The sequence below is a fragment of the Carassius gibelio genome, chromosome B20 (genome assembly GCF_023724105.1).
Source record: "Carassius gibelio isolate Cgi1373 ecotype wild population from Czech Republic chromosome B20, carGib1.2-hapl.c, whole genome shotgun sequence".
Taxonomy (NCBI): Eukaryota; Metazoa; Chordata; class Actinopteri; order Cypriniformes; family Cyprinidae; genus Carassius; species Carassius gibelio.
This window is the reverse complement of record NC_068415.1, coordinates 9960658-9980320: the sequence shown is the minus strand read 5'-3', so window position 1 is coordinate 9980320 and position 19663 is coordinate 9960658.

Below are 19663 nucleotides of genomic sequence, written 5' to 3'. Positions count from 1 at the left end.
AACTGAGAAAATGTGGGCTCCTAAATGACTTGTCTAAACCATATGCGCATTAAAAGACAGAAAAACTACTGGAAAACTGTGTTTGTTATACTCAAACTTAATAGGGAACTATTAGGGAATTTATTAGGGTAAGTTGATTTTGTTTACCACGACACTAAAAAAGTAAAAATAAATCAGTTATATTTGCCAAAATAATTCTGATAGAGTGCAGTAAATATTATAAACATTTTATATTATTCACTATATTTTACATACAAATTTATCTTACATAAATTCATACATTTTAAACCTGTAAATCCAACAGTGCTTTCTTCTCAACTGTGAAGGCCACACATCAACTAAGATCTGTTCTGTACCTTTAACATATACGGACAGCCACCACAATAACAGCCTGTACAGATCATGAATCAAACCCCATCTTGGTAAGAGGTGACACACAAAGATTATGCAATAAACACGAATAAAACAACTTGAGTTGTAACATAAAACCTAATATTTATTATCAATATAACAAAAAAAATCAAGAAACACATACCTGTAAAACAATGCAATAAACATGAATTAAACAACATGAGTTGTATATATCCATCAATACCATCAAATGAGCTGTCACACAAGGAAATCTTGAGAATGTCAGTTTACATTTATTTTTATAGTACATTATAAGATAACATTCATTTTCACGTCCACAATCTTTACATCTAACAGCATTTTACTTAAAAATGCATGAAATGTAAGGACAAAACGATGAGTTTTTCACATTTTTACAGTCTTTTACAGTCGAAATTACACTCATTTCTCACTAAACCATACCAGTTATATGACACACACTGCTGAGTGTATCTGTCGTTTGCATCATCCCGCATGACACACGTTTAAAGTGACAAGTTCTCAAGTCTTAGTAACTTGTCATGTCAACCGTTGAGTTAGCAGAAGACTAATGATGCTCTTCCAGTAGCACTGCATTGCTCATGGCCTTTTTATCCTGCTTATGACAGATGCGTCCATCATGAATTATTATAATAGGTCTTTCTCCAGATCAGAAAACGAGACCAGGAGCAACAGTCTCAGTCATTGAAGCGCTGAAGATATTATTAGGCTACTTCAGTGTAATCATATAACCGCTAGAATTGAATCTGCTCTTAGATAGATACTAGAGCCTAACAAGCTAGGACTGATGGAGAACACAACAATACAAATACTGAAATGCAAATTCATAACCCAATACAAATAAAGCGAATCTGCTAAATGAAATCCATAAAGGCGAAGCGATCTGATTATTATCATGGTTAAATAAAGGGAATGTGAATGGCTGTGCATCTGAATAGCAAACAAGAGGCAGATTGTGCTTCTATTTGAGTTGTTGTCAGGATAATTACAAACTTCCTTTTGCCCACTGAGGCTTAGCACAAGTTCTCCTGATGTGCATTTCTCTCTCTCCGTGCCTATCTGTGACAGAGTAAGTGCTCTCATCTCTCATTCTGTTTTCATTCTGCCGCCCTCTTTTTCATCAGGAGCATTAATTTCTTTTCAGATAAAAAAAAAAACAGTCATTGCATTACGAACCAGGATCTGCTGGGATGATCATTCAATTGAAAGTTTAAATATTAATTTAATCAATGGCAATTCATTGAGGGATGACAATATAATCAAAAGAATTTTGAGAAGAGAAACAAAATTGTTGTATTTACACATCCTTTTTTCTTTCAGCAAATCACACAGCAGAGAGGAAAATGCCACTCTATGCTGCTTTTCTTGATTGATCAACACACACACACACACACACACACACGGTAAGTCCAATTACACACTTTGACAATGTCAGCAAGCTAACAACTGAAATTTTGTGTTGCTTGAAAAGGCTCATCATCATATTAATGGTTAAACAGATAAAATATGCCATATTCTTCTGGGGCCCAAATTCCCAGTGCTGAGTATTCAGACAGACTGAGAAAACAATCTCAAGGAAAAAATCTCAGTTTTTCATTACATTTTTTTTTTCTCCTGATTCTTTTCACTATTCAGTCCTCTCCTCTCCTGACACACAGTAATAAATCCAAGGCAAGTGCTGAATATAAATCAAGTGTTTCTTCTGTGAAATATGATAATCTGTAAATTAGTAATAATTGGAACTGAGAAAATGTGGGCTGCTAAATGATTTGTCTAAACCATATGTGCATTAACAGAGCGAAACACATTGACTTCACCTTAACCCCCCCCACACACACACACACACACACACACATACATAAGGACCATCTGTACTGTACAACAATTAGGGCATTAAAAAATAGAAAATATAATGAACATCTGCCAGAATATTTCATTTAGATATTTTTGGAAAGCCTTAAAAATGAAGGAGATCCAATTTCTTGACTTTAAATGCAGTTACCTTGCATTACTATACAGTATGCTATCTTAAATTTCGATGGACTTGGTATGCTTTTGCATTTTACGTGGGCTAAATTGTAAGCACTCTAACCAGAATAGGCAGTTACCTCACATATACACACAAATGCTTTCTTTCTGTGCACTGTGACTAGTGATGGAAATCAGCACTTGCCATGGAAATGGCCTATTATCAGGACAGTGTGGCATATATGCATGAAATCTTCAAGATTTTTTTATCATTTCATATGAAAAGGTTACTGCTGAACTTCCATGAAATAGTCTAAAGTATCAGGACCATAACATAACATACATAGTGCACTGTCATAAAAATATGCAGAACTTGTTCTTTTAGGGGTACAACAGCTTGTCACTGGGGCAGTAGGCCTAATCTTAAAGGTTTATTACTCTACTCTTTTTTTTCAGTGTAGGTTTTTTAATGTGCTGCTCCATCGATTACGGTTTTGTGCCACTGAAAGTATAAATTTTGCTCATGTTTTCTGCGAGTGTATTGGAGGACCACCACAGTATTACACAGTATTACAGTGTGACTGAATGCAACAAGACTGAAAGCATCGCAAAAAGCGTTAATTAGCAAATCATCATATCACTCCATATTATCAAGTCTTCTGTTTGAAGTCTGTATTTAAAAAAAATGATGCTAGGAAGTGCAAACTATTCTTATAGTAAAATGTCACAATATATGGTTCACACAAATTTCAGAATTATTATTCTACAAAATACATTAATGTAATGGTGATAAATGGTGACATGCTGACAGTTCAAATCAAATTATCATTTGATTTTAACATTTCTTTCACATTTCATACTAAATCATTTCAGAGTTAAATATAGCCAATAATGTGATTACTTTCACTAGACATGATTTCTCGTTAAATATCTGAGTTTCTGTAAAACGGACGAAATAGCCTACTCATACACCTTTTGAAAAGATTAAATCTGACTAGAATGTTACTCAAATATTTTACCTTATTCAAAAAAAATATATATATATATAGCTGATATAAAGTTGGTAATAATTGCATGAAAAAAAAAAAAAAAAAACAGCAGGCATTTAAAATAAATTCTGTATTAGTCACCTGTCCAGGGTGCTTCAGTGTCTTTGGCCTGAGAGTCATATGAGATGGGCTCCATCCCTTCCTTTCTGTGACCCTAAAAATATAGCAAATTTAGAATATGGATGGATGAGTGTATTATATTTTCATATGCTCATTCAAATGCTACAATACATATCTCACACCCACTCAGGGGAAGCTAAACAAATGTTTGGATAATAAAGCTTTATGAGCAGTATAATGCAGTACTACATTACAAATAATACAGCAGAAACATATTATCAAGCATCAACTCCATATGAATTTTTGTTGCCAGCATATAATTTAATATCAATTTATTCAAAGCAATATTCTGTTCATATAATCTTAAAAAGATCATATATGAGTTCCCATCTGAAACTGAAACAGTGAGCTAATCTAACTAAACTGTAATCTTAGAATCATTCTGATAAATATCTCTTGCACTCAGCATGCAGTTGGAAGGCAGCTATATGGATAGTTTCTTGATGGGCATCTTTTTGCAATTACAGAAATGGCTTCAATACCCGAGGCAACATTTTCTTTGAAAAGGACTGATTAAATGTCAGCAATTTGACTTAGCCATTTAACTGCATTGCTTTGTCTGTTTCGTCCCAGTTAATCATGTTTTCCATTCTAGAATGCACCACTAGCCTGCTTTAATACATAGGCTCATGAGTTGAAATAAGAATGGAAAAGGAACAGTAAAATAATCAAATGAAAATGTCCCTCTGCTATTGAGGGTTTAACAGGGCTATATGCAAACAAACATGTTTTACTTACTATGACGTTTTAGTCTGTTATTATTTTTCATGTTCCATCTCACAATGACTATACAGTGAATTAGAAGTTCAGAAATATGTGATTTCTGTTCTCAGTAGATGTTCAAGGTATATATTGATATATGATATCAGAGGAAAGTTACAGTATTTGTTGATTGAGTGCATAAAATTTGCAAAACACTATGATTTATTGGTTTAGTGCTGGCACTGTAAATTAAGACTTAAAACTTAAGCTTGATTTTACTTTGTGCAGTTCTCTTAATCAGAGCAGCATGTCGCTGAACTGAAGCAGCTCCATGCATTTAAGCAAAAAAAAAAAAAAAAAAAAACTCAATTAAATTTTCATAAACTGTGACACTCTAATTTGAGTTGCAGAGATTGTTCTAGTGATTTGGATCGTTCTGCATCACACATTAACTCAAGAAAAGAGTGCTGAATGTTATCACATTTGGCATTCCGAGTCAATATGTTTTCTTCTTAATTAGTCATGTTTTAAAATCTGATTACAGTATCAAATTCATTCTGAGTGTGTCATCATGCACACACTAGAAGACTTATTGAGGAATTCTTTTAGTTTGGAAAGCAGAGACAACTGTTTTGTATCTGTGATTATTGTAACAAGTTGTGGTGTGAAATTCATTTATTTTCTGTTGTCTGAAAGACAAAAAGCCTGAATTTTACACGTAGGTATGTCAAGGGTTTCTTTGTCTTCTTCACTCCACTCAGCTTCAGACGAGGCACTTAAGGCAGTCCCTTTTAATATTCTCAACAGTTAAACAATGAAGGTATTAAAAATCCAAGAAATTACCATTTATGTGCTGAGAAGTGAGAGAGACAGAGACAGAATGACCAGTAGAAAGGCTTAGACATACTTGGCATACATTTTCATTTTACTCTCTTTTTTACATTTCTTATTAATTGAACAAAAATGAACTTGACGTTTATACATAACGTACATAACGTATTGTGAAGTGAAAAGCTGCATGTTTGTAATAAACAAACAAACCCATCATTAAGATTTTTTACTTCAAACCATTGCTTCCGGGTCTTCTATCCATAATATTACTTTCTTTTGTTGAACTGCTGAACTCAAGCATTTTGGATCCTGCTGTATCTCTGTATTTATGTTCATTAATCAACATCATTATTCCATGTCATATTTAAATGAATAGTGGATTTCCGCTGGCAACTATATGTTAATACATTAACTAAAAAGTGCTGAGTATATTACTTTTGCCAGCTGTCATGCATGCAGCTGGAGCTCTCTCCAACATACAAAGACCCTCATTTCCCTTCAAAACACGTTTACAAGAAATTAAACTGTTAATTTGCCAGCTCCACGGGAAGAAGGCTGATTTCCTTTTCCAGGCCTGAACTCGCAGGATAGGGTATGAATTAACAGCACGGCGACAAGCGGAATATGTTATGAGCCAACTTTAATGGGAATATGCGGTTACGGCGCTGTGAAATTGCGTAAGCTTCCAGTTTATAAAAATGTTCTCTGACTGGTAAAACCCTGCCAGAATTCAAAATAACATATTGGAGATTAACTGCTTTTAGAGACTGCGGACATTTTGACACATTATCCACTCTAGTGATAGTAGAAAAGCAGCATGACCAGATCAGATGTTTAAATTCATGTCTTGCCCAGAATTTCTCAAGTCAGAGGCACGACTTCTTGTCTCTTTTCGGAGACAGCAGATTACACTGTGAGTTTGAAATTTATAGTGAAAGCCTGGAGGTGAACCATGGGTTCAGTTTGTCTAATCTAACTTTCTGTCACACCAGAAAAGCATCTAAAGAGAAACAAAAAGTCTGAAATTCACAGTCTGAGAAATAGGAATGGAAAAAATTTGATTATGAAGATGTGCTACTGTGAAACTGCCTGCAACTGAACTTGCTGGCTTAACTGAACCATTTATTTATTTATTTATTAAGTAAGTTATCTTACACCTATGGAGCAGTGCTCATGTTCAAGAAAACTTTCCAAGTTTCCAGATTTTCCTTTGAGTTTGATGTGCATGGCTTACGAGGTAAACCTATAGCCCTTCCTGCAATCTATTTGCAAAGCTTTAACGCAACCCACTTTAATGGTCCTCTTCTAAAATTTAAACTGAACATTAACATTTTAAAATACAGTTTAATATCACATGCCATATGTGCAAGAAATTATCAATCACACAGTAAACAGAGTTTTTATATAAGATTATAAAGTGTAAATAATAATTAGATAATAATTAATTATAATTAATTATTATTAAAATAAAAAAATATTGATTATATTTATTACAATTATAAATAGTTGTATCATTATTAAACACTCATTATGCACTTTACTTCCACTTTTAGAACATTTTGTTAATTTTCATTGAAAATAAATTCTAATGTGACATGTGATGGAAAAGTGAGAAGAACGAGCTAGGCAAAAGCCGGACTATAACCCAATCAATCGCGTTACAAGCTAGTTTTCCATGCCCAAAAACATTACTGCATACACAATTGAAGCCGTTATTTACATGTGTCGTATTTAACCTTATGTGTCGATGGAGGGCGGAGCTACAGTAGATTTGCACTTAGTAATGGACACTCAGAATAATCTTGTTTTCCATTTGCATTAAGATTATTTTTGTTACCACACTGGCATATAATTTTACTTAAGTAAAATGCACTTAATTTAGATCCCCCAGGAAACAAGACTAAATATCTTATATCATTTTCTTATACAAAGAAAATTTCTTATACAGAATTTTTTTTAAATTTTTTTTATTTGTACTTAGAAACAAAAAACACTTAGTAAGTAGAGCATTTTTCCAACGCGCATTAATTGAAGTGTTTAAAAAGGGGGAGGAGACCGAAAGAAACTCTGGGTTTATTGAAGAAAACCTGCTCCTGACCAGGTTAGGTTCATAGAGTAAGTTACTACGGTAACTGACTCTGAGTATAAGTTAGCGCTCTTTCAGAAAACGTCTTGACTTACCCTGCTTTCTCCTGTTTGACAAACCTCCCATTCTGAAACAGAAAACCTAGAGTTTCCCTCATTTCAGGATTAACATACTCAGAGTTATCACTTAACCTCCTTTGTGAAACAGGCCCCAGATCTGACCCCCTTGATCCCAGACAGTGCAACAACAAAACAACAACAACAACAACAACAACAACAGAAGCAAATGCTTTCTTTGGTTGGAGAGAGTGTCAAAGCAACCTTCTACTTCCAAACTAACTTCTAACCTTCTAAATTTTACTTACAGTACACATAAAAAAAATTAAAATCACAGACTTGCTGATTTTCAGTTCAACAGTACGATTGTGATTCAGATTTTATAGACATGTAGCAGTTGCTACTGAGTAGCATTTTCAACCCACTGCCAGTTACTTTGTCTGTTTTGCTGCAAACGAAAATCGTTTTAAACAAAGTCAAGGCAGAACAGGAGTCAACCAACCAAAATGTAGGTTATAATGCATTTGACATCTTCCACTCAGTTGCAGTTTTCTAACACACAAGAACACAAGAACACAAGAACTTGCAGTAGTTGTTGAAGATAATACCAACATTTGATCCTGTTTTGACTACTTTTGAAACTATTTTTACTGACAGACAAAATACCTGACAAAACTGTTTGAAATGTCATTATTGATTGCCATTGCCTCTGTATCCACTTCACACTCGTCAAATATGACAGCAGATTAGAAGTTTATTGATTATGCCTTAGCTATTTGGTTACACATCTGTAAATAGCCCAAGGCAACAATTTAAAAGGTCACAGTGGGTTACATGTGTTTTCACATCATTTTTAACACTGTGTATGTTCAACACCATTCACTGTAGTACTAAGTGCATTCTTATGCACTTTGCTTTCTGAATTTCTAAAGCTCTTTTTCCCATTTTTGTCTCCATCCTTTCATTTTATCCTTCAACTTAAAGAGTGGCATACCACGTAAGCTTGCAAATGTTTAAATCCAGCAAAGAAGGTGGTTCAAAACTACAAAGAAACAAGTACACTCTTGGAAAAAGAACAACAAATTGTCACTGGGGCACTATCCTTTAAAAAGATACTAATATGTATGTAAACTGTATAAGATTGACCATTTAGTGGGAAATAAGGTAAAAAGATGTACCATTTAGCTTTTGTACCTTAGAGTACTAGCAGTGACAGCTTTGTACCTTTTTTCTGAGAGTGTATAGGGGCTGGATGTCTAAAAATGAATAGAGATATAGCAAACTACCGTGTTTCTGCTTTATTTAATATTTAGTCTTATTAAATGATGGTCCCTGAAGAAGGACTGCTCTCTTTTCTGGAGATATCTTGGCAGTCATGTTTGCAAACCCTTTTGAGGATTTTAAAGGTGTAAACGAAGGGCCATTATTAGTGGTAATGTAATAACACATGCTTGACAGCTTAAATGCTCCACAGTCTATGTGGACTGGTTGTATGATTTTAAATGCAGATTATTATTATTATTTTTTTACCTTTAATTTATAAATGATAATGGAACCATCGCTGACTATGGGATACCCGAGGATGTACCACATGAATTGTGATCTAGCATATAATGCCTCTGAGTTTTGTAACTTGTGTGGCTATTTAATATGAGACTTACTTAAAGTTCCATTTCTTTTGACACCATCAGACACTATCTGACAAAGAACAGACAAGCGTTATATCCTTAGAGGTGAGTGATTCATAAAATAAATATTGTTTGCCTGCAGCTCCTTCTTCCTTCCTGGTTCCTGTGTCAGCACTTAGCCACTGGAGAAGCAAAGGGTTTTAAGTGTCCTACGGCACTTTTATGAAATTATGAAGAAGTCAAATTATAGGGGTGAGATTAGCTTTAAATAAATAATTGCATTCTCAATTTGCAGAAGATGATGTTTAATTAAAATGAAAAGATTCTTTATTCCCTTAGGGAGGGTGTGGAATTCATTTGACGTTTCACTAACAGAAAGACAGAAGTATATGCTGTACAATACATACTGCTGGCGTGACTCTTCTGCAGTGTAGTTTTTATGTGGTCAAATAGCATCACAGGGACATTGAATAAAAAAATAAATAAATGTAAAAATGTATGAAAAATGCTGTTATTATTTTGTCAGCTGTATGTCCTTCCAAATTTACATCAGAGGTGGTCAAGCTCCAAAAATGAAATCTATATTATACTCATGCGATGTTCCAAACCTCCTGAAACTTTGTGTGACAAACAGCCAGATATTCCTGCATAAGGATTCTGTTCAATGCAGTACAAACCTGACATAAATCAACACTAATTTAAGTTCTGAAATCAACATCCCTGCTGCAATTTATAATATATGGCTTAATATAATTAAAAGTTGAACTAAATATTGGACCAGCTTGCAATATGACAAAGCTGCACATAATAAGCAGTAGAAAAGGCTGAAAAAGTCCACAATTTAATGTGCTGACGGTGAGATAGCTGCCTGATACCGAGAGCCGAGGACAACCAACATGACACTCTCTCTGATTCAGCTTTAGTCATGTGGAAAATTAAACAAAGAAAGGAGCGGCAGTCAATGCAAATGCTGCTTGGGGATATTTCAACTTTAGAGGAGGCAGAATCAAATTCTCATTTACTGTGGCATAATAATTCCACCGTTCACTGTCTCCCATTTGATCTGGTTTATCCTCACTTTTATCTTTCATAAATTTTCAGAGAGAAAATAACAAAAATGTATATGCTAGTGTTTATGTTTCTGGTACATTTGCACGTATATCATATGGTTATTCAACCAAAGAAATACATAAACACAAAATATTCATTTTGACTTCAAATTATTTTATAATTGTACCTATACAGTATATATTATCTTACAGCTTCTGCTAAGAAAAAAATATTGTCCATTACAATATATGAACCTATCAACATAGCAATAAAACAAACACTGCAACAAGGTTATTAATACAGAAGTCCTCTGAGGTCATTTTAACTCCAATTCCTAACCAACCACAGGACAATTGAAATATTTTATGAGATGGTGAAAACTTAAAGAGATACTTCACCCAAAAACGAAAATTCTGTCAATAATTACTCACCTTCATGTCGCTCCAAACCCTTAAGACCTTCATTTTCGGAACACAAATTTTTGAGTGAACTGTCTATTGACATTTAGTTTGTTTTAAAAAAAAACAAAAAAAAAAAAACAAGTAGTCCTCCCTCTTAACTCATACTTATTTATTATTATTATTATTATTATTATTATTATTATTATTATTATGAATAGCCATGTTTATTTGGGAATTCTGGAGAGTTATTTTACTACCCATGATTCTGCGAAGAAATCTCCACCAAATCAAAGAATCAAAACAAGCAAATAGTTCAAGATCTATATAAAAATATTTAAATCAATATTTAATATTTATCAGTCTTTTATTGTCATTTTCAGTGCTTTATGGGACTGTGATTACTTACGTCTTGAATGCACATAATATACATACACAAGATTGTGTAATCTTGTATTGTTGTCTGTTTATAAATTTTTCATACTTTTTAGCTTTAAATCAAAGATTATAATGTTGTGATTCACAGCATAGCTGGTTGCTTTAGTTCATGCCATAAACTAAGTGTTTTTTAAATAATCCCTGTGGAAAAAATACTTCAGGAACCAAGGCAAAAAAATAAAATAAAAGAAATAAGTGGATAGGTAATGTTGGACTATTTCATATTTAATTGAAGGATGCTTGGATTGAACAGTTAGTATGTAAATCCCAATGATATGAGAGACAGTCCTAAACTTGGACTCATTAATTCAGACTTAAGTTATATAACACTAGGACAAACATTCTGGGAATGTAGAGAGATGACACCAGACAGGAAGTGACTCGGCACACATGTATAAATACATATAAAACACACACTCACTCACATACTTAAGGGGAAACATGAGTATAGCATCTCAGAGTGTCAAGCTATCAGTTTCCTTTTGTCTTCAATGTTTTCTCTCTTGCGATTAAGTGAAAGCCTATAAAGTATGGATGCTGAGTGGGAGCTGATGGGTTTGTGTAATGATGCTGTATATGCTCATGTGCGTGGGTTTGTGAGCGATCGTACACTGTGTGTTTGTGACCGTGTCAGCAAGCGAGAGTCTGTGTTAAAGTTGTAGTAGTTGTTTGAATGCACATTGGTGTGCTTTTCCCTCTGAGTGTTTGTGAGTGTGTGTAATGATTCTTCTCTTTAAATGGTCTTTTATGAGGCGAAGTGAAGCCTGCGCTGCCCTGCTGCTCGGCATTCTGGGTAAATGAGGGGTTAAGGCCGGTAATGGTGGGGACACTCAGCATGGAGGCCGGAGCTCTGATGACAATCCTCCTCTTGTTTTTAATCTCCCCTTTCTCTTAAGTCTTGTCATCCTTGGAAAACAGTTTTTGTTGTTGACTGCTGTTGACTCACACTACAAAACAGTGGTTAAACAAGTGCATTTATACATTGTATCATTTGAAATAATTATGTTTTGAGTGTGTGTAAATATGCTTAGCTATGTGCTTAAAGGTCAAAATCTATTTAAGTAGCTTTATATTAAGGCAATAGAAGTCCTTTAGATAGACAAGTATGTGTGTGTGAAATGAAAGGGTATGAAGTGACAAATTTAAAGCGGCTATTTAAAGGCCATTGACTTGTTTTACTGCTCAGATTCAATCACCAATACCAACCCAATACCACCATTACTAATATGTGTGTGTGCGCACATATACCTCAACAGCAGCTAAAAGACAAACTCATTTCCCCGCTGAATTGGGGCGGTGCAAAGTGCTAACTCTGCAAAACACAGTGAAGTGTAGGTATAGAGGCTATAAATTAAACCTTTGGCATGGAAATCTCGTTTAAAACCAAATGGGCTTTCCAACCTCAGACATGTGCGCGCACACACCCCTGCACAAACTATCACACAAATCTTAACGTCTCTCGCACTATGCATTGCACATACAGTAATCATCCAATCTCTGGTCACCAGTTTTGGGGTAAGGTACAGGCCCACATGAGACACACAGTCCTAGCGATCTAAATTAAAACTTCAATCTCCAATAACTTCTTCTAATTATAATGGGTATACATTAATCCTGACACACACACAAAAAAACCTCTGTTACAACTTTTCACTTAATAAACCAATTTTCCTTTTGAGAAAATCCCTTGAAAGAGGTTTTAGCTGTCTTCTGAAGATGTTTTGTCAGCAATTTCTTCTCCAGAAGTTTGGGTAGGTGAGGAGAAAAGTGCATATATTCACTACCATTCAAAAGTTTGGAGTAAGCATGATTTGTTTTATTTATTGAAAGAAAGTAATATTTGTATTCTTAAAGCATGCTTTAAATGGATCAATAGTGACAGTAAAGCAGTGGTGTCAAAAGTACTGGCATTCATTACTCAAGTAGAAGTATAGATACTAGGGTTTAAAAAGACTTTTGTAGAAGTTGAAGTATCAACTCAAGCTTTTTACTCAAGTAAAAGTGTAAAAGTACTGGTTTAAAAAACTACTTAAAGTATAAAAGTAAAAGTAATGTAAGGGGAAAAAAATGCCATTAAGAACAAAACTTAGGCCGCACCACAGGGGCCTATTGTGCACTACCCCACCGCCTCAAAAAACATTTTTCTAAAGGCCATAGGCCATAATGACTATAATGTTATATTAAAATGTTCATGCTGAAAAATTTGGGATGCACTAGGCTTCCTGTTTCAGCCGCATATATGAAAATACAAAAATGGTGTGCACATCCCAAACATCCAATTAGGACGCAGGTGCAAGACAACTAAATGATATAGACAAATAAAGAAGTGAAGTCTGAACACTGAAAACTACTGCTCCAGAGGAATTTAATCAAGCAACGTTTCGACCTTCAGGTCTTCATCAGCCGCATATATGCCCATTTAAAATGAACGCACTTTAGTACAATGCAAATACATTAAAGGACTAGAGATATGATGACTAGTTGCCAATAAGTATTGTTATGGTGCAAAAAGTCAAACTTCAGAGGCTTGTCATCAATAACTTGTGATTAATCAAAAACTAAAACTGAAAAAGAAATCATAATCCTGATATTTTCTTGATTGATAGCTTCTTGTATTTGGTACATAAGTCTGCTATGTCCAGTGTTCGGGGGGGAACGAGTTACAAAGTTGGTATAGCCTACTTATCACAACATTGTCAATCACATCGTCAATCAAAAACGCTAATTTATTAAAACGTCTCGCTACCGAACTACCTACAGTAGCTTAATTTGTGGAGGACGAAGAAAAAGCACTCATTTGGTAAATGAGCCAGTGAGAAATAATAAGTTTTAAGTAGGGTCCAGTGCCTTTTCAATACTTTTAAAACGGTACCGGCTCCTAAACGGTGCCTGAACCGATACTTTAAAAAAAAGAACCACAAAAAAACTATGGATAACTTTAAAGAACATTACAAATATTTAAAATAAATCCATAGCTTGTTGTGCAAGTTGTGCTTCCCTTAATCTAAGGCTAATAAATGTATTTCACAATCTGGGTCATTATTTAATACAAAACCACACATAATGTTTCTACTGTATCTCTGCCACTCACTCTGATATTTAGTTAAGATGAGTGCTGTCTGTCACTGTCTTAAATCAGTTCTGTGAATTACTGTATGGTCATTCCTTATAAAGTAGCAACAATGTCGTTTTTAAAATACAGTACTGTGCAAAAGTCTTATGGAAAAATTAGTATTTTCTCCCCAAAAAGGGTTTTAAGCCAGTTATTTATATCTTTTGCTGTAGTGTGTCAGTAGGAAATATCAATTTGCCATTAATCTAGTGCGATTTTGAATGCACAAGCAGTCTGACAACGGCAAAATGAATGTTTGGAAATGTAAACTGATATTTTATACTGACAAACTACAACAAAATATATAAATAACTGTCCGAACACCATTCTTTTAAGTGAAAATACTAACGTGTCTAAGACTTTTGCACAGTAGTGTATGTATAAAGTACGTATGATTAAATTAAGTATATTTAAGTAAGTGTAATTAAAGGATGTGTTCGTTCATATGTGTTAAGGGTTAGATTTTCGCTGGAGAAAACGGCTGTGGTGTGATGAGCGAAAACTTTACAGATGAGAAACCGACTGCTACCTCGTGACCTTTTGTAAACTGTATTTATGACAAAAAACTGCACAGATATGGATATTCTAACAATCTATCGATAAACACATACCTTGTGTCCTCTGTTTGTTTAAGTGCGCATGCGCTGCTCCGTTCGCGGTCTTCGCCTCTGTGGATTGAAGAGCACGCTGAAAGACGGAAGGAGACCGGTCTGACGCTGGTTTCATGTGAAATTTAAGCGGACTGACTCTGAGGCGATCGGATACCGGTTCCATACCCAACCCTACTTTTAAGAAATATATTTTTTGATAAACGAACCCAAAAACTGTCTATGTCCTGGCTGGACTGTGATGTGATTTGTGTCACGTGCAGGTGCGATGGATCGCGTACAGACCAATAGGGTGTCGGAATGGTATATGTTTATACTTCTCATGGCGCGATTTATCTGGATAGGTTTTTTTTATTTTTTTTTTTGAATGATGACAAGCCGGAATGAAAACAAGCCGAAAATTAAATAGCAGTAACGAAGCTATTTTTAAAATGTAAGGAGTAGAAAGTACAGATACTTGCCTGAAAATGTAAGGAGTAGAAGTAAAAAGTCGGCTGAAAAATAATCACTCAAGTAAAGTATAGATACCCCAAATTTCTACTTAAGTACAGTAACGAAATATTTGTACTTCGTTACTTGACACCTCTGCAGTAAAGACACTTACATTGTTACAAATGATGTATTTTTCAAATAAACAGTTCTTTTGAAATGTATACTGTTTGAATACATTATTAAATCATTATGATGTGCTAAAATATCAAGCAACACAACAGTTTTCAACGGTGGAAATAATAAGAAATGTGTCTTTAACAGAAAATAATGATTTCTGAAGCATCACATGACTCTATATCATATGAAAGCACAGCCTTGGTGAGCATGAGAGACATCTTTTACAAAAAAACTCATCAACCCTGAAACATTTGAAGAGTGTAAATATGTAGGCAGTGAAGCAGCTCACCAGGATTTTGTAACAGAGCAAGTGTATAATGTCATGGTATGCCTTTACAGTACCCTGAAGATACACTGAAGATTACTAATTATTTCATGGTGTTTTTTTTTTTTTTTACTAATACAATTATTTTTGTTAGCTTGCATTGAGAACTGTGCTTTTATTCATAACATGGTTTTATTTGTTTGTCACTCTTGAAACCTATGCATTACATTTGGTAGTGTTTCTATATACACAGTGGATGTCAGCACTCTTCATACTATTCTCTGAGAAAATTCCAGCCATTAAAAAATCCATCAACTATTGATTTTCAGCCTTTACAATACAGTTTTAAAAGGTTTATTACTAAAGCAGTATTAAGCTGCATTCAATTACACCATGTTATTAAACCAGAGAGCAATGCAATTGGCCTCTGAACACACTATTCCGCACTGCATACCTAAAGAGTATTTTATCTGCCACAGTTTTGTTACAGTATACATCCATCCATTTGTTTGCCTATATGCACCAAGATACCATCAATCCATCAAATGTCAGCACATGTGATTTCTGCCAGCAGACCTTTGATTAAAGAACTCTCCCTTTTTTCTCGCCCCTGCCTCTTTCTTCTCTTTCTACAGCACACAATGGATTTATGTCATTGAAAATGCATTGGGTGAAGCAGAATCTGTTTCTGCATGCCTGCAGTTGCCTGAAGGAACGTGTGTTGCTTAGAGAAAGCAGAGAGATGCACAGACACACACACACACACACACACACACACACATACATACTGCAAGAAGGATTTTAATTTGTAATCATACGTATAAGAGACTCACATACAGAAAGTTGCAGTCTCAGAGCTTGCAGTTTATAGCTGGAATTGGACAACAGTATGACAGATGTTATAGAGGACATGTCTGGCAACAGCCTTCATGCTCTAATGAAAAAGGCATACAGTGTGCCTTTATTTAGGTCTTGTAAAGGTTAAACTTTTGTACTCAATGTATTGAATCACACAGCATAAAACTAGTGGTGAAGGCTATTTAATCATCCAAACAGACTTGCCATAGATGCATCAAAACATCAATGTCAGAAGGTTAGGTTTGGAACGGTCAGCTGACTAAGATCAGTTTTGTGTTTTGCAAGTTTTATTATAATCAAGAACAAACTTTTAGTTTTCTCCCAATGCAAAGTAAAATTAAAACAAATCAGTTGCAAAAAGCAATATTGTTTTATGAGCTGTCATGATGTTTTTTTGTTTTTGTTTTCAACAGCAAGTCAATGAAACTCTTTACTGGACATGTTAATATAAATAATACAATTTATTAAAATTTTATAAATAAAATGTATATATATATATATATATATATATATATATATATATATATATATATATATATATATATATATATATATATACATATGCAATTGAATTACATCTATTTTTCATAGTGACAAACGTACACAATCATTTTTATTGTTTTTTAAGTTTTTTGGAGCTTTTTGGATTTAGTCTCACATAGAGCTGTGAGAAAAACTTTACACATTCTAGATTCATTTGGAGCTCATTTGCAGCTTGGCAAGGACTCGTTTTAGATTTAATTTGGTTTTGGACTAGAATTTTGGACTATTTTTGGTTAAAGTGTTTCTAATCTGTTACAAGTTGATCATTTCAATGGCTATAATGGCCTAGTGGACTCTCAATACCAAAATCAACAGTGAATGAAGACCTTGCTACATTGCATCAGATTGCTCTTGCACTTGCACTTGTATGTTTTTATTCATCTTTATATTCTGCAAAGGTATTTGTCCTCTGAATGATTTTTGTAAGTCACTTTTACTGCCATTTCAAAAATGCTGAAATGTGTTCTGGGTTAAAAGGTAAAATTGTCAGTCATTGATACAACAGTGCGATGTTATCAAATTGCAAAGAAAATATGCCCATTTGTACAAGTCTCCACACCTTTCATCCATCTTTCAAGACAAAGGTTCATGACTAAGCAAATTTCTGCATTTATAATAATTTTTTTAATAATTTTGTCAAAGATTGTATCATCTATTTTACGTAAAACCATCACTAATCAACATGTAAAAACGGTCAAATGGTCTCTTCCTTTTCTAAGTAGGTGGTTCTTGGCTAGAACAAGCTGCAATGTGTAGTCTGGCTAGAAGAGACTTGCTGAAGTCTTTGGTCCGTACCGGAAACTGCCACCAGCCCACAGTGATCCAGTCACACAGGGACATGCATCTGTTTGAAGCTTGGCAGCCAGTCAAACTGCTATCCATACCAAACCTAGTATGAAAGTACTTCCTTTTCCCTTGTGAGATGAAGAGAAACAGAGACAGAGAGGGTGCAACACTGGCTTGGGGCAAATGAGACGTGGAGTCGTTTCCTGGCTAATTAAATCATTCTAATAAAATACCTCTGGACACAACACAAGAGAGGAGGCATTATTAAATCATAGCCCATGGTGTCAGCATGGAAACTTAAAAAGCACTGTCCTGCGGCTGGGATGAAGTTAGATTTCCAATGTAACTAATATGAAAAATTCATTACGGCTTCAGTGTTATTGGTATCTCCTATTAAAAATTGAGCGTTGTCTTAAAAAGGGAAGCTCAAAGTACCCTTATCATAGCCCAGCCTCACAGCCGGCATGATCAATCTGTATTTAAAGCAACGCTAATCATTTCAAACCAGTTGTGTGGCCTCTGCCAGTGTAAAAGGTCTGGAGGGCAAAGGGACACATTAAGCTATGCTAATCATAAAACTTCAAACCAAGTCAAACTGTTTTCTGATAGACAACCTTTTTTTTATTCCTTTGAGTTACATTACTTGTGTTAGATAACTGGGATGTGTGCATCAATATATGGCTTTGTTGTTAATGGTTTTCATATGCATTACAGAAAGCAGATTAACAGTTTTATTATTAATATCACACCCAGATATGAATAAGATGAATTATTGAATTATTACTATATATATATATATATATATATATATATATATATATATATATATAGTAATTTTAGTAATATAGTAATTTTGTTATTATTACAAATATTAGATATTGAAAAAATTAACAAATTGAGAAATGTTTCCTTGGCAATTACATTAAAAATTAAGTACTAAAATTACTAAAACTAATAATAAATAGAAAAAATTTAAAAATGAATCACATTTTAATCACAATAAAAGCTAATTCAAAATATAACTAAATATTTTAATGGTATTTGGATAATCAATGATTTAATTGTGCAGGCTCAGTTTCTCTTTTTTTTTCACTTTTAAATTACCTTAACTTGAAGTTAAAAACAAAAATTTATTAGCACTGTTAAATGCTATTAAATGCTATAAATTTAAAATTAAAATAAATAAATGTAAAAAATGTTCCTATGGCTCAAGTAGTAGAGCATTGCTTTAGCAGCACAAGGTTGTGGGTTCGATTCCCAGGGAACACGTTAGGTAAAAAATTTGCCTGAATGCATTGTAAGTCGCTTTGGATAAAAGCATCTGCTAAATGCATACATTTAAATACATTTTCATACTGTACAATATCATAATGTTGTGATGCCTAAATAAATGAAATGTTTGATTTATCTACGAGTGCTGAGTGCTTTTATAGACTGTGAGTGAAAGATATTTATTTTATAATAATGTGGAAAGCACATTTTTCTTTATCATCATGACAAGAGGAATATTCCAGTCACGAGAGATCTATTTTTCATTGTAGATCTGTAAGTTCTTGACTTCAAGGACAGCCTCGTGTTTATAATAGCTCGTCGATGGGCGCCTCAGCTTAGAATTATGTGCTCACAATGTCCTTCTGCAGAGAAGCATTGCACCATCAGCAGTGATTTTCTCTACAATCTTCTACTGCTGTGACCTCCCTTCCACACGAGGACAGAAACCAATCCCATAAAACGACTATGTTTGACATCAACCTTTAACACACCCTGCCTTTGTAACGTCCCTGTGCTATAGAGATTTCTTTCTTTTGTTTTACAGCTGTCTTTAATTATTTTGTGTCTTTGTGTCAAAGCAAATTCAGCGTGAAGTGTGAACATCTAGTGGGCAGACTGACAGAGAGAGAGAGACCTCAGATTCCCTTTCAACCCTAGGGTTTTGCACACAGGGACAGACTCAACAAAGCAAAGGCTTGGAATGTGAAAATAAACCAGAGTCACTCAGCGATGTCCCCAAGAAAAACGAGACGGCGGGGGAGAGAAGAGGTGAGTGGGGGCAGAGCTGAGAAGGTGAGCGCTCGACTCTAGCTTAAGAAAGAAGGGGCTACACTTCCAAGAATTCAGTGCTGTTCACTGATGACAGACTTAATGGTTTTTCGCTGTTGATATATG